The sequence below is a fragment of the Camellia sinensis genome, chromosome 1, assembly GCF_055761805.1.
Source record: "Camellia sinensis isolate YWXY chromosome 1, ASM5576180v1, whole genome shotgun sequence".
Taxonomy (NCBI): Eukaryota; Viridiplantae; Streptophyta; class Magnoliopsida; order Ericales; family Theaceae; genus Camellia; species Camellia sinensis.
Genome location: NC_138961.1, coordinates 26,817,471 through 26,830,903, shown reverse-complemented (window position 1 = coordinate 26,830,903; position 13,433 = coordinate 26,817,471). Strand labels below are relative to the sequence as shown.

At 31.9% G+C, this 13,433-nt stretch overlaps 1 long non-coding RNA gene across 6 annotated transcripts; it reads right to left on the bottom strand.

The window, feature by feature from the left end:
• LOC114323441 (uncharacterized) lies at positions 1–10,173 on the bottom strand. 6 transcript variants are annotated; one of them, XR_014333049.1, is made up of 10 exons: positions 9,827–10,134; positions 9,580–9,702; positions 8,175–8,243; positions 2,873–2,953; positions 2,468–2,536; positions 2,253–2,360; positions 1,218–1,292; positions 915–1,134; positions 500–607; positions 1–248 (listed from the first exon to the last, which is right to left on the bottom strand). It is a non-coding gene; the product is annotated as an uncharacterized LOC114323441 (long non-coding RNA). The 6 variants fall into 6 exon arrangements; XR_014333043.1 differs by lacking the exon at positions 2,468–2,536 and having other exon boundaries at positions 9,827–10,173; XR_014333047.1 differs by lacking the exons at positions 2,468–2,536; positions 2,873–2,953 and having other exon boundaries at positions 9,827–10,170.
• Between the last annotated feature and the right edge of the window lie 3,260 nt (positions 10,174–13,433).

The window sequence follows — 13,433 nt, the reverse complement described above, 5'->3', positions numbered from 1 at the left end:
AAAAATCAATAAACAATTTACATTATAAATCAAAATATATCCATCAAACAACTTTAATAATATAAACCATTAAGTACAACAAAAAAACCACCAAAGCAAATCCCAAAATGAACTAATGTGAAATCCACAAAAAAAAAATCAACACTCAATCTTGATTTGCAACTACAACTAAGTATCAGTTCACGAAACAAAATTTAACAGTCGATCTTCATTTGCAAGTATACTTCCAAACGTCATCAAAAACCAATCTGCAAAGAAAATAGACAAAGAAAACATTAATATATTATCAATTACATCTAAAGGGCTAGAGAAATTTTTTTTTTCCCATACAATGAAGGCCAGAGCCATATTAAAAAAATTAATAATAATAAATTCATATAAAATAAAGTCATGATCATCGACTTGTTGGTATAAAAAATAGATATAAATTCAAGTAGTCAATTGAGTATTTCTAGTAGTTAACTTTGAGTATTTCAGTTGCAAATATTTAAATGCTTACCTGTATCTGTTCCTTGTTTCCAGCAGTAATGTTTGAGATTGTTCAACAGGCTTCTTTCTTGATGCTCTTATGATTGTGGGTTAACAGATTCAGCAAGCAATAATTGGTCTATAATTTGAATTGAAGAAATAATAAATTTAAAATTTTGCATAGCTTGGGTTTGGGAAATAAATCGAAGAAAACAAATTGTTCTACCCAACCAAACACTTAACTTGTGAGTGAAAAAGTTGCATATCAAATTCAACATAAGCACATAAAAAGTTGAAATAGGCTCAATGCAAGACAGGAAAGGTAAGTTAGGAACAAAGATTGAAATAGCACCTAAAAGCTTAGGTTTCCATATTCAACCCCCTCCCCCTTCTAGAACACATTCACGCGCAATGTGTGTGCGTGTGAGAGAGAGAGCTGTCATTACCTGTCTGTAAAATAGAATGCTTCTTCAACACCATCACCATGCTGCACATCTATACCAATGTATAGAACACGTGGATGATATTTTAGAAGCTCCAAAATCCCCAAAACCAAGTCATTGATGTAACAAAAACCAGATGCCTCGCACTTCTTGGCATGATGTAGTCCACCAGCCTAATTTATGGCAATGTCACAAAGCCGATTGTTCAATCTACGCGCAGCATCTGCCAAAAAACTTCAATCCCTAGTCAAGGAAAACTTAATGCCACTCAAGTTTACATTACAATACCGTTTGATCATAATTTACCTATAGTTCCACCAGCATAAATTTGACAGAACTGAAACAGGTTTTCAAAGATACGGCAATCTTCTCCAAGATTATCTGAAAAGGTGAGGTGGACAAACAAAACTTGAAATTATTTGATAGTCAATAAAACTAAATATTAAACCAACATAGCACCAAACTCATCACTTGGTCCTATCCACCCAATTAATAGCACATTAATTCAGAGGCAGTGATGAAAGAACTAAAAATTATCATCAGAATCATAGTGAATAATTATTGCAGTCAGTCACTCAGGTATGGTAATCACACCCCAATTTAATAATTTCCACACCAGTAATTTGTTACGAAAGATTAGCTACAAGTTATCCACTCAGTCAACTTCCATTTACACCTGAACTTCACCAAGTTCTTAAAGTACATACCTTGATGCAAAATAACTAAGTCATTCTTTCACACAACTATGGAAACAATGTGTTCCCTTATAGATATTGTAACAAGGACACATATGGCAGTTCCCAACATCAAATATTTAACAAATTAACAGAATCAATTAATTTCACACAAAGATTTCACAAAATGAAAAATATATGAGAGATAAAATGTAATGCCCAACCTAATGTTTAACATGAATACTTTTCTATAAATAGAGATCACTGCTTATAGTTGTTAGATCAATAATGTTAACAGATGAGCAATACATTTAAACATGCATAGTTTATCATCGTTGATATTTGACCTTTCTCAGACCTGAATTACAGATACTACTACAGATATGGAATCTGATTCTAGAAACAAGCTCCCTGTGCTACAAACTACTGCAGCGCTTGCAGTTTCACCAAATTATATGGAATTAAGGAAGGTGAAATCAAGCAAGCATGTGAGAGCAATGCTATATATATATATATATAGAGAGAGAGAGAGAGAGAGAGAGAGAGAGAGAGGTGAGAATTGGAAGGTGAAGTGATAAATAATCAGTCGTAAAAAAATAGAGGCAAAAAGTTATTTTTCTAGTAGTGATATATATATATATATATATTTTTAATCGATGAAGCTTACCTTCGTAGAGAATTATCTCCATTTCGCTGAAGCTTCCTTAGTCACTGTCTCTAAAGTATACTCAATTTGTCACTGTTCTGAATTGGAAATTCGTCAAACACCTCTCATCTGAAATAAAAGAGAAAACACTATGCTTCTCTGAGTAATGGCTTAATGAAAAACAAAAAGCAAATAATTAATTAGTTCAACCATCTAGAGAATGCTTAAGAAATTACTTGGAACCCCAAAGACATTTGCATTTGCAACCTACTAATGTCGAAATAGATGTTTCTCATGGTGATCACCTGCTAGCCATTAATGCAAAATGGACAAACCTTTGAAAAGAAGTTGAGTTCTTTCACAAAAATCATAAACTAAACTATGCAGCAAGCTGAATACCTTAATGTAATGCAACTACATGCCAACTTCATTTTATTCCCTTCTCCCCACATTTTCCCCATCCCTTTATATAATATAGACTTTTTTTTTTCTTTTCTTTTTTGGATCATTTTTTGATTGTAAACAAAGAAAATTTCATTAAAAAGGGGAAAAAAGAAAAAGAAAGAAGAAAAGAGGATCAAGTACAAGAGGAGGGGGACAAGAAGTACACTAAGAAAAAAGAAAAGGAAAAGAAAATAGACCTTTGCCATTATCACAATACTGATTGCTCAAAAGACAAAGGTTTTCTTCCTTTCTTCCAATATATCCCCACTTCCTCTTTCCTGAAAAATTAGTTGAAAAAGCTATCACCATCAGGCAAAGGTATTCAATTGATTACCGAGAATGGAATTAATCCCACTAGGCACATCTAGAAGTAAACAAAGTGCCTCCCACTCAAGCTTTTCAAGGACCACAGACTCTAGAAAATTTACTAGGAATTGTAGGAAGATGAGTTCAAGTTCTTATGACATTGGACTTATCATTCTTCATTTGTTCTTCAGTCTCATCATCCATTTCACAGCATAGATTACTTTACCTTCAAAATAAATGGGTAAAAGAAAAACTTTAAATAGTAACAAAACTTGTACATAGAATTTTGCTTGTCATCAAATTGGAAGAGTTCAAATGGAGAACATTCAATGTACTACTTATGATTAATACTATCATATTAAGTAGTTAAAATAGATGTCAACAATTAGTTTATCCTTGATTGACAAATAAGATGATATAGGGACCTATTAGGAGAACACAACAATTAGTTTATCCTTGATTGACAAATAAGATGATACAGGGGCCTATTAGGAGAATAATTATAGGAGGCATTAGGAATTGTGGAACACACTTCACTGGGATTGGTGAGACATGAATAATAGAGAAGAACAATAAACGCAAGTAGTAGACCCTAAATAACTGACACAAAGGCTTGTTGAATTGTGTATATACTAGCGTATGCCCGTACCTGAAGGCACGGTGTAAATAATGTTAGTTATAAGGGTTTATGAAAATTTCATGAATGGTTTGAATAAATGAGCATGTTTAATCTCATGGTTGAAATAGATCACACTGCATATTAGTATGCATTCAGCACATATAAATCTGAAAAGGACAACATGGTTTGGTTGGACTGAATTAAATTGCTAAAATAATTTACAGTCCAACTATTAATTCACTGCAACTTAAACAGGCAACACTCCTGGTACATTTGTATCAGTCAATAGTAAGAAAGTTACAACAACACAGCATACCATCCATACAACGACGCACTCAATTCTTTAAGAAGAAAAATATTTCAATATATTTTTTCAGTATCTTTATCAAAAAATAACACAAACTTTATAAATTTCAACATGATACATATAAATTATAACTGTATTTTAATCTTAAAATTATTTAAACCGTGCCTTTAGGCACGGGCATACGCTAGTATGTTTTATAAAGATGCTTTGAGATATTACTTATCATCTCAAAAATAGATGTTATAAACAGATGCTCATTATAAAGATGCTTTAAACATATTTTTATAAATAGATGTAATTTTGAACAGAAATAAGCTATTTGTTTTAAACATATTTTTATAAGCAGATGTAATTTCGAAAAATAAGCTATTTGTTTTCTTTTTGATTTTGTAACCAATTTGTCTTTTAGTGAAAAACAAACAAACAAAAAACCCAAAAAATTTGTTCCCAAACAGCGCCATAGTAGTACTCAGTGCTTCTACAGAGTATTGAGCCTAATCTAGCCTACCCATGCAATGCATGAGCCAGTGCATGTTGAAGTTTCCCAGACAGAAAGCCAGAAAAGAGCTTCTAACTTGCCTTAGGCAGGTAACTCCAATTATTTTCGTCCAAGTAAGTTTGTTTTTCCTTGGCCATAAAAATGTTAATTTCCACAAAAATATTTTCCATCAAAACAAATGGAGCAAAGTTTACTCGAGACAGAACAAATGGGAAACTCTAAATGTATATGGCCTACAATTATTATTATTTTTTTAATATTTAGGACATACTAACGTGAACTGGGATTAAAATTTACACCTACCACTCTGTTGGCAGAGGCAAAGTTAATAGGTGATTGTGTTTGACATGTGGTGAATGCCTCATTAAGTTTCTATGAAAAGTAGCATGGTTCATCCTTTTAGTATCAACAACAATTTGTCGCAATGAATCATTCTTTATGGATGCAGAAACAAATAGAGATGTTGGTTGTTTGGTTGCTTTCAAATACTACTGAAGTCTGAAATCAATGTTATCTCAATAGCAGATCCTAGTTCAGTTAGCCATCATCTGCTTGATCTCAGTTATTATTTATCCAAATTATTAATTCAAGAGAAAATTAAACATATTTTTATAAACAGATGCTCTTTATAAAGATGCTTTAAACATGTTTTATAAAAATGGATATTACATGGAGTGCAGTAATTTTTGAGCAGATGTTTAAAAAATGAGCAGATGTAGAACCAAGAAGTTCTTAAACACTACCAAGGAATGATATAAATTTGCAATAGCACAACTTCAAAAGCCAAGTGAACTATCAAGATTAACTAATGGCAAAGAACCACACCATAATTTGTATCCCCTCCTACATGTGAGCAACAATCATGCCCTGGATCAACTTCAAAACTAAAGTTCCATTTTGTTCGGTCAAGCCAATTTTTTTGTTAATAAAAATAAATAAATAAATCTTTTATTATTCAAGAAAACAAAATCTCAACAACAACTATAATAGATAAGCAAGAATTATAAGAAAACCAAACACTAATATCACCATTTGAGAAAACCACATAGTCATCCGGTAGATTGGCAGCAAATAAAATTTTCAGCATCAAGGACTTGGAAAAGTGAAGATGCACCATAATTTCAATTGCTGATGCATAATGGTGCGTTGATTATATTCATCACTTCAACTTTCTATTGCATATTAAAACTCATGCTTCATATGCTAAATGGTATATATATATAAAAAAAAAAAATACTCTCAGCAATTCTGTTCCAAGAAAGAGATAGTGGATCGATGTACTTTTTCACTAATAGAAATGAACCCATATCCTAATGCTAAACAAAAATGCAACATCAATAATAAGCAATAAATTTAGGGTTATTTAGTTATTAATAAAATAAGAAAACCAAACACTAATATCACCATTTGAGAAAACCACACAGTGATCCCCCAATTCATGTCCACCGGCTCCTACCTTCCGCATCCAAAGATTAAAAACAAAAAAACTCTATTTAATTTTTATATGCATCAACATTGTACAAAAAATATTGAGACATCTGCATCTGCTCGACCTATTATTGGGTCCTAGGTCAAATCCAAAATCCAATTCACATAAACTAACAATATCAGTAGTCCCAATTATTGTCACTGTTTCATTGATCGATGTCCAGACACAAATAGATAAGCAAGAATTTCATCCCAAACCATAAATTCAATCAACTAACTCCAAAGAATTCTGTAAGAGATTCACATTAACTAATATAGTCCATAAAAATGTAAATCCCTATACTGAACTCAATTTACCCAGAAAATTGAATTAGAACTCTCTTTCCATCAACCAATCCCTATTGAATAGAAAAGAAGATTCACAGCAACTATGATAGATAAGCAAGAATTTCATCCCAAACCTTAAATTCAATCAACTAACTCCAAAGAATTCTGCTGAACTCAATTTACCCAGAAAATTGAATTAGAACTCTCTTTCCATCAACCAATCTCCATTGAATAGAAAAGAAAATTCACAGCAACTATGATAGATATGCAAGAATTTCATCCCAAACCTTACATTCAATCAACTAACTCCAAAGAATTCTGTAAGAGATTCACATTAACTAATATAGTCCATAAAAATGTAAATCCCTATACTGAACTCAATCCAGAAAATTGAATTAGAACTCTTTTTCCATCAACCAATCCCCATTGAATAGAAAAGAAAATTCACAGCAACTATGACCCAAAAGATACCCATGAAATGGACAGCTTTAAAAATGGATCCCAAACCTTAAATTCAATCAACTAACTCCAAAGAATTCTATAAGCGATTCACATTAACTAATATAGTCCATAAAAATGTAAATCCCTATACTGAACTAAATTTGCCCAGAAAATTGAATTAGAACTCTTTTTCCATCAACCAATCCCCATTGAATAGAAAAGAAAATTGACAGCAACTATGACCCAAAAGATAACCATGAAATGGACAGCTTAAAAAATAGAACAACCTCTCAGACCCATTCAAACAAACACTTAATGGGTGTGAAGCCCTGGACTGAAAAAGAAGATTAGAATACCTCAGAACTATGAAATCGCAACCTGTGAACTATGATCAGAACTATGAATCAGAACTATGATCGCAACCTCTGATCAGAACTATGAATCAGAACTATGATCGCAATCTCTGAAATTTCAAATGATGAAAATAAAAAGATTCAGAACTATTGTGATTCTGATTCTAAAGGGTGAGAAGAACAGTTGTGATAGAGATTGCCATACCTGACCTCTGAAATCACAACCTCTGAACTATAATCAGAACTATGAACATTGTTCATATAAAAAGAGTAAAAAGATTAAAGTGGAATTGAATCAGTTTCTGCAAATCAGTTTGTACAATCTGATCCCATTTAATCTATTCTACAATCTGTTCTTGATCATTCAAAAAATACAACAGAGAGATGGAGGAGGACAGGAATACCTTGTGATGAAGAGGAGTGTCGCAAGAACAAACTGATGAGAACAGAGAAGGGAGAGGGATAAAGATAGAAGGCATGAGAGACGTGCGCAAGCGGGAAGGTGAGAAGAGAGAGATAAAGATAGAATAGAGGGGAGACGTGGGGAAGGAGGAGGCTGACTCGTTGGGCGGGAAGATATATATTTAGGATTGATATAAAATTAAGGGAGTCATCTCATCCATCTATCTAAATAAGTAAATAAATCCTAGCCATTGAAATGTCCTAGTAGGACAGTTGTGTCTAACATATTTTCAAAATTCGTTCTGCTTTATTATATAGATATATTGTTTCTAGAATTATATACAAAAAAAAAAAAAATCATTTTTCCTGTACTAGAATATTCAAGACAAAGGCACTTCAGATGAGAAGCCCGAGCGCATGGCATTGACATCACATTCCCCCTAACACTATGGAGCCACTAGCCCAGTAAGCCTCAAAATTTCAGTGTTAAAAACCTTTGAGCTACAAGATCAAATATAAGACTATTTTAATTCACACCAAGAATTCTATTATAGTCTGTGAACACAAAGGCGCCGAGGTAAAAAAGAAACAAGTAAGTTCATATAAGATTAAAAGTTAATTTGGTAAGAAATAACATAAGTGAACTTTAAGTCAGCTTGTGCTTGTGCTTCAAAGGAAGACTGAAAACCTTATGTTGTTAGGACTTTTTCTTGAGAATAATCATCCTATGTTGATACAAGAAATAGATGAGAAAGAATATCTATGCCTTCACTTCAAATAGTACTTAGGACTGATAAGAATTCACAAAACAAAATACCTCCCAGAGATCTTCTTTCCAGGAAACTCTGTAACATTAATGCCCTTCTATAGTAAATCATGCCAAACACTGTAATTCCAGCCATGATAATGGACACTATTAGAATATGAAGTAAATATCTATGTCGTGTAAACTATCCAAAGGATGCTAAAATTGAAAATAAACAAAGTTTTCACATCAGGTTCAGGGAGTAAAATGAATAAGCATCAACTGAATCTAACTTGTCCTAGCTAAAGTCTGGCCTCAATACGATGCCCAAAACCGAAGCTCCAAGGAAGTAAACACAAACCCACTTATCCTTAGCCGAATGCCTACAGCCAACATCGCATTTTTTAAGAAAAAAAATTAAGGATTCAAATGTTCTTCCTTGAAGACAAAAAGGAATAACGTAGTCTAATTATCTATATTCATTAGAAATACATAAAATTATGTTTTACCAATATACAAACATAGATTGAAAAAATTGAAAATAGTGAGATTGAAAAACAAAAGATCAGAGTGAATGAGATTCTATTGAAAAGAAAGCAGACCAATCATTATTTGGAAGAAAATAAAGATAAATGTTGATAAGATAATCATTGATTTAGATAAATACGATTTCATCCAGAATGTAAGCCATGCCAGGTCATTAAGCATAGAACAGGTAAAGGTTAACCCATGTAGTAATTCACATACTTTAACATAAGAAAATGATAAGGAAGAAATTGAATATGGAGAATGGTCAACAGGGCACAAAAATGTGATGAACTTTAATATCTTCCTTCCATATTGAGAAGAACAAAGCCAATTGGAAATTAACATAATCAAACCAACTTGAGTTTCTACATTAAGTGAGAGGGCATTCACACCAAAAATACTGATCTTAATTCAAGACAGTAATAAATTTTTTAAAAATGTCTAAGGCAGGCCTTTAATTTTCGTAATTCAGACTTCAAGTAGGACAAACTATTGTTTATGTCAAGAAATTGGATGGATAAGCAGAAGATGGGAAAAAACAAAACAATCAACAGATCTACCTCAAAAACTTACCAATTTCAAGCTTTCCATTGTTTCATTAAAAAAAAAAAAAAAGAAGAAGAAAAAGAAGAAGATGGACCCAAAACAATTATCAAACATCAAAACAACCATAACCCTTCAATTTGGATGCAGAGAAAAGCAATAACAAGATGGAAAAATTCAAAAAAAATATTTTCCTTCACCAAGAACCTAATTTCACATTCAGGTTTTAATTTTTTTAATTCAGATTCAAACATTTTCCCCAACTCACATTCAAGAAAATAAATAAATAAATAAATAAAAAATCACAACCTAAAACACAATTGTAATTTTTGATTTGCTCAATCAAAACCCTAATTTTTCAATGAAAGAGAGAGAGAGAGAGAGAGAGAGAGAGAGAGAGAGAGACCTGAAACAAAGTGATAGCATAAATAATTTAGTTCCTCATCCTCCCCTGAGTGGTTATACCAATCTCATTCTCGTTAATCGGCGTCTCTGGCCTCGGTTTCTCTACCCTCTGATACCGATCCATCTAACACAAAAAACCCAAAGTCAAAAACACAATTTTTTCTCCAAAAAATCAAAAACCCAACAAGAAAACAGCAAAAGAGTACATAGAAATTAGATCTGAAGAAGGGAATAGGAAGAGGGTTAACCATGGTGAGTGTTGAGCGAGTTCGGAACGGGTAAAAGGTAATGGAAGTCTCTAAAAACCCGCTCTCGCCTTTTGCTAGTCTCCATGGCAGCTCTAGATCGATGAATTTGGTGAGAGAAGAGCCATGGCCGTTGTGGGTTGTAGAGAGAGAAATTGAAGGGGAGAGAGAGAGAGAGAAATTGGTGAGAATATGATTTAGGGCTTGAAATGGAAGGGTGTGGTAGAGGAGCTTCTGCAGATCACTAGTTGAGTTTTTAGCATTTGCACAGAGAGAGAGGGGCGGGGAGAACTATGCCCAATTTCAAGAGTATTTCATTTTAATATTTGGCGTGAGTATTTTGTTTTGGCGCTTACTATTATTTTGGTTATATTATTTATGATAGGAGTTGTATGTCGTGAAAAGTAAAATATTTTTAATGATCAGTATATGTGTGTCATGAAAAGTTTATTTTTTAATGGTTGACTTTTTATGCGTCGTAAAAAGTATAATATTTTTAATGATTGAATTTTTATGCGCGGTGAAATATTTAATATTTTTAACGGCTGGTGTACGCGTGTCATGTATAATTGATATATTAACGACATGTCATATGCACGTCCTAGAAAGTTTTATTATTTACAACTAACATTGCAAGCCGTAAATTTTTTTTCAGTATTAGCATTTACGGCCTACGCAATAGACACGCCGTAGTTGGAAAATTATTTACGACATGCAAAAAAAATAAATCGTAAAAATGAGAAATCACGCCTTGCATTTACTGTATGTCATTAATGTGGAGTTGTAAAAACTCAGTTTTGTTGTAGTGGAGAAAGAAACAGAGAGAGAGAGAGAGAGAGAGAGGCCATACCTTTGTGTGTTTTGCAAGAGAGGGATGAGAGGAAAATTGGAACACCAAAAAAAAAGGAAAAAAAGGATGGGGGAGAATTAGTAGGGTTCCTTTTTTTCATTACCGCTAAATCTCAAAGTTTCCCTTTAAGATTGGTTGGTGATAAAATAATTGTCATTAAAAATTTTAAAATATTAAAATTATTGACGATAAAAATATATTTCTCATTAAATAGTTTTAAAATATTTAAATATAATTTTTTTTAAAAATATTTAAAATTATTGGTGACAAAAATATATTCCTCACTAATAATTTTATAATTGGTGACAAATTTTTTTCTCACTAAAAGTCTCAAAATTTTGGCGCCACCCAAAAAAAATTAGAGGAAAAATCTTTAGTGATGAAATTTAATTTTTCCTCACCTAAAAGTAAGTATTTATTGACGAAAATAAATTTCGTCACCTATTATTTTTACTTTTTAATTATATGTGACAAAATTTTATAATTCGTCACGAATTATTCTTATTTAGTGACAAAATATTTTCTTCATTACTTTTCGTCACCTTAGGTTTAGAGAGTTAATTAACTTGTGTTTTGTTTTGAAAGAGAGAGAGAGAGAAAGAAATTGATAAACAAAAATAAAAAGGGAAAAAAAGTTAGTTGTCTATTTTTTCCATTACCACCCAATATGTCAAAATTTTTCCTCCAAAATTGGTGACAAAATAATTTCTTCACTAAAAAGTCTCAAAATATTAAAAATTATTAGTGACAAAAATATATTTCCCACCAAATGGTCTTAAAATATTTAAAATCAAGTTTCTCAAAAAATATATATACAAAATTATTGGTGACGAAAATATATTCCTCACTATTAATTTTATAATTGGTGACAAAAAAAATTTCTCACCAAAAGTCTCAAATTTTGGCGCCAACAAAAAAAAAATAACGGGAAAACCTTTGGTGACAAAACTTAATTTTTCCTCACCTAAAAAGAAGTATTTGTTGACGAAAACAAATTTCGTCACCTATTATTTTTATTTTTTATTATACGTGACAAAATTTAATAATTCGTCACGGATTGTTCTTATTTAGTGACAAAATTTATTTTCTTCACTACTTTTCGTCACCATAGATTACTTTTGTTGTAGTGGTTGTGTTTTCAAGTCTCATTACACCATTCGGAGTAGAGCAAGTTTCATCACAAGGAATACCCATGTGAGGTATATTTCTTACTCGTATTACTTGTACAGTTGTTATTTAAATAAAAAAAAAAACAAATTACCTTAGCGCTGACCGTGACATTGCAACCATCATGACCAATGCCGCACCCCGAATTATTCCAATATTGAGAGCAACTTCAAGTGTTCTTTTTTCGTTACCCCAACCTTTCTTTTTCCTTTGCCTAGTTTTATCACCATTCACAATCTTCAACTTGATGTTTTCACTTTCACTACTGTGTTGAACGTTGTATTGACAAACTACTTTTATTCCGATATCATCATTTTCTTTGCCATTGACATCTCCATCATCATCTTTGTTTCCCCTTCCATTGCCTCGATTGCCCTTTCCATCATCATTATTCTCTTACTCTCCATTGTTTCCATTTTCCCTTCCATTATAATCAATCTCTCACCTACCATTGTCCCCATTGCCCCCTCCATCATCATCATTCTCTCTCTCTTGCTTCCATTGCCCTCTTCTCTATCATCATTATTCTCTTCGCGTTCACTGCCTATATTTCCCTGTTTATGCTTTTCTTTCATATTCTCTACCCAACTCTTCCTAATTAGAAAAATAAATGTAAAAAACAAATCTATCCATACTAAACATTCCCCCCTCTTTTTTTCCACAACTCAATAGAGAAATGCATACTAATATCTAACAATATCGTAGGCAAATCTATGTCAAAATACAAACGAAAAATTCTAAAGATGAAATAAGCATAATAGGCTAAGGCAAGGCTAACTCCTACACTATACTCATCCACAAGATACCAAATTGTTAGTGAAACTCTATAAGGTGAGCCACCAAATAAAGTATAATAAAAGTCCCAAGTAGACAAAGTAATTCAGCGATTCCCAAGTAGACAAAGTAATTCAGCGATACTTCTATAAACATACCAAATCTTACTTTGATATTGTATGGACCATGGTATATGAACAATGTCAAGAGTCTGGTATGCACGACATAAAATGCTGCCCGAAATAAAGTTGTATCATATTTGTCGAGTTTGAAATCTTGGTAGAAAAACCAATTCGGGAATAGAACTAAGAAAATATGGAGGGCTATTGTCGACCTCGCTAGCAAAAATCACAGCAGTCATTTGACAAATAATTTTCTATCCACCCAATCAAATCACATTTAATAAAAATAGTTAAAAATATAAAATGTTTACAAATATTAATGTGGGAACTCGTATTTAATTGTTTTTATAAATGCATTATAAGATATTAATAATAAATTAATTTACATAGAGAATATTTAATAATAATATTTTTATTGATGTATAAATTAGTTAAAAATATTCGAATTTAGTCTAACACGAATATTGCTAAAAATAAATAATTTTGTGGGTATTCAATATTTTTCGTTAATAAGTATTTTTGACAAAGATTCAACCTAAAAATTATTCTTACTAAATATCTTGGTTGAAAACTTTATTTAATTGATTTTTAAGAAATTCACACAATTACACAATTATATAAATTTATTATTCAATTAAAATAAAAAAACTAATATTAGGTGACCTGTGGGGGTGAGTCACCCCACCACTTGTGCTTT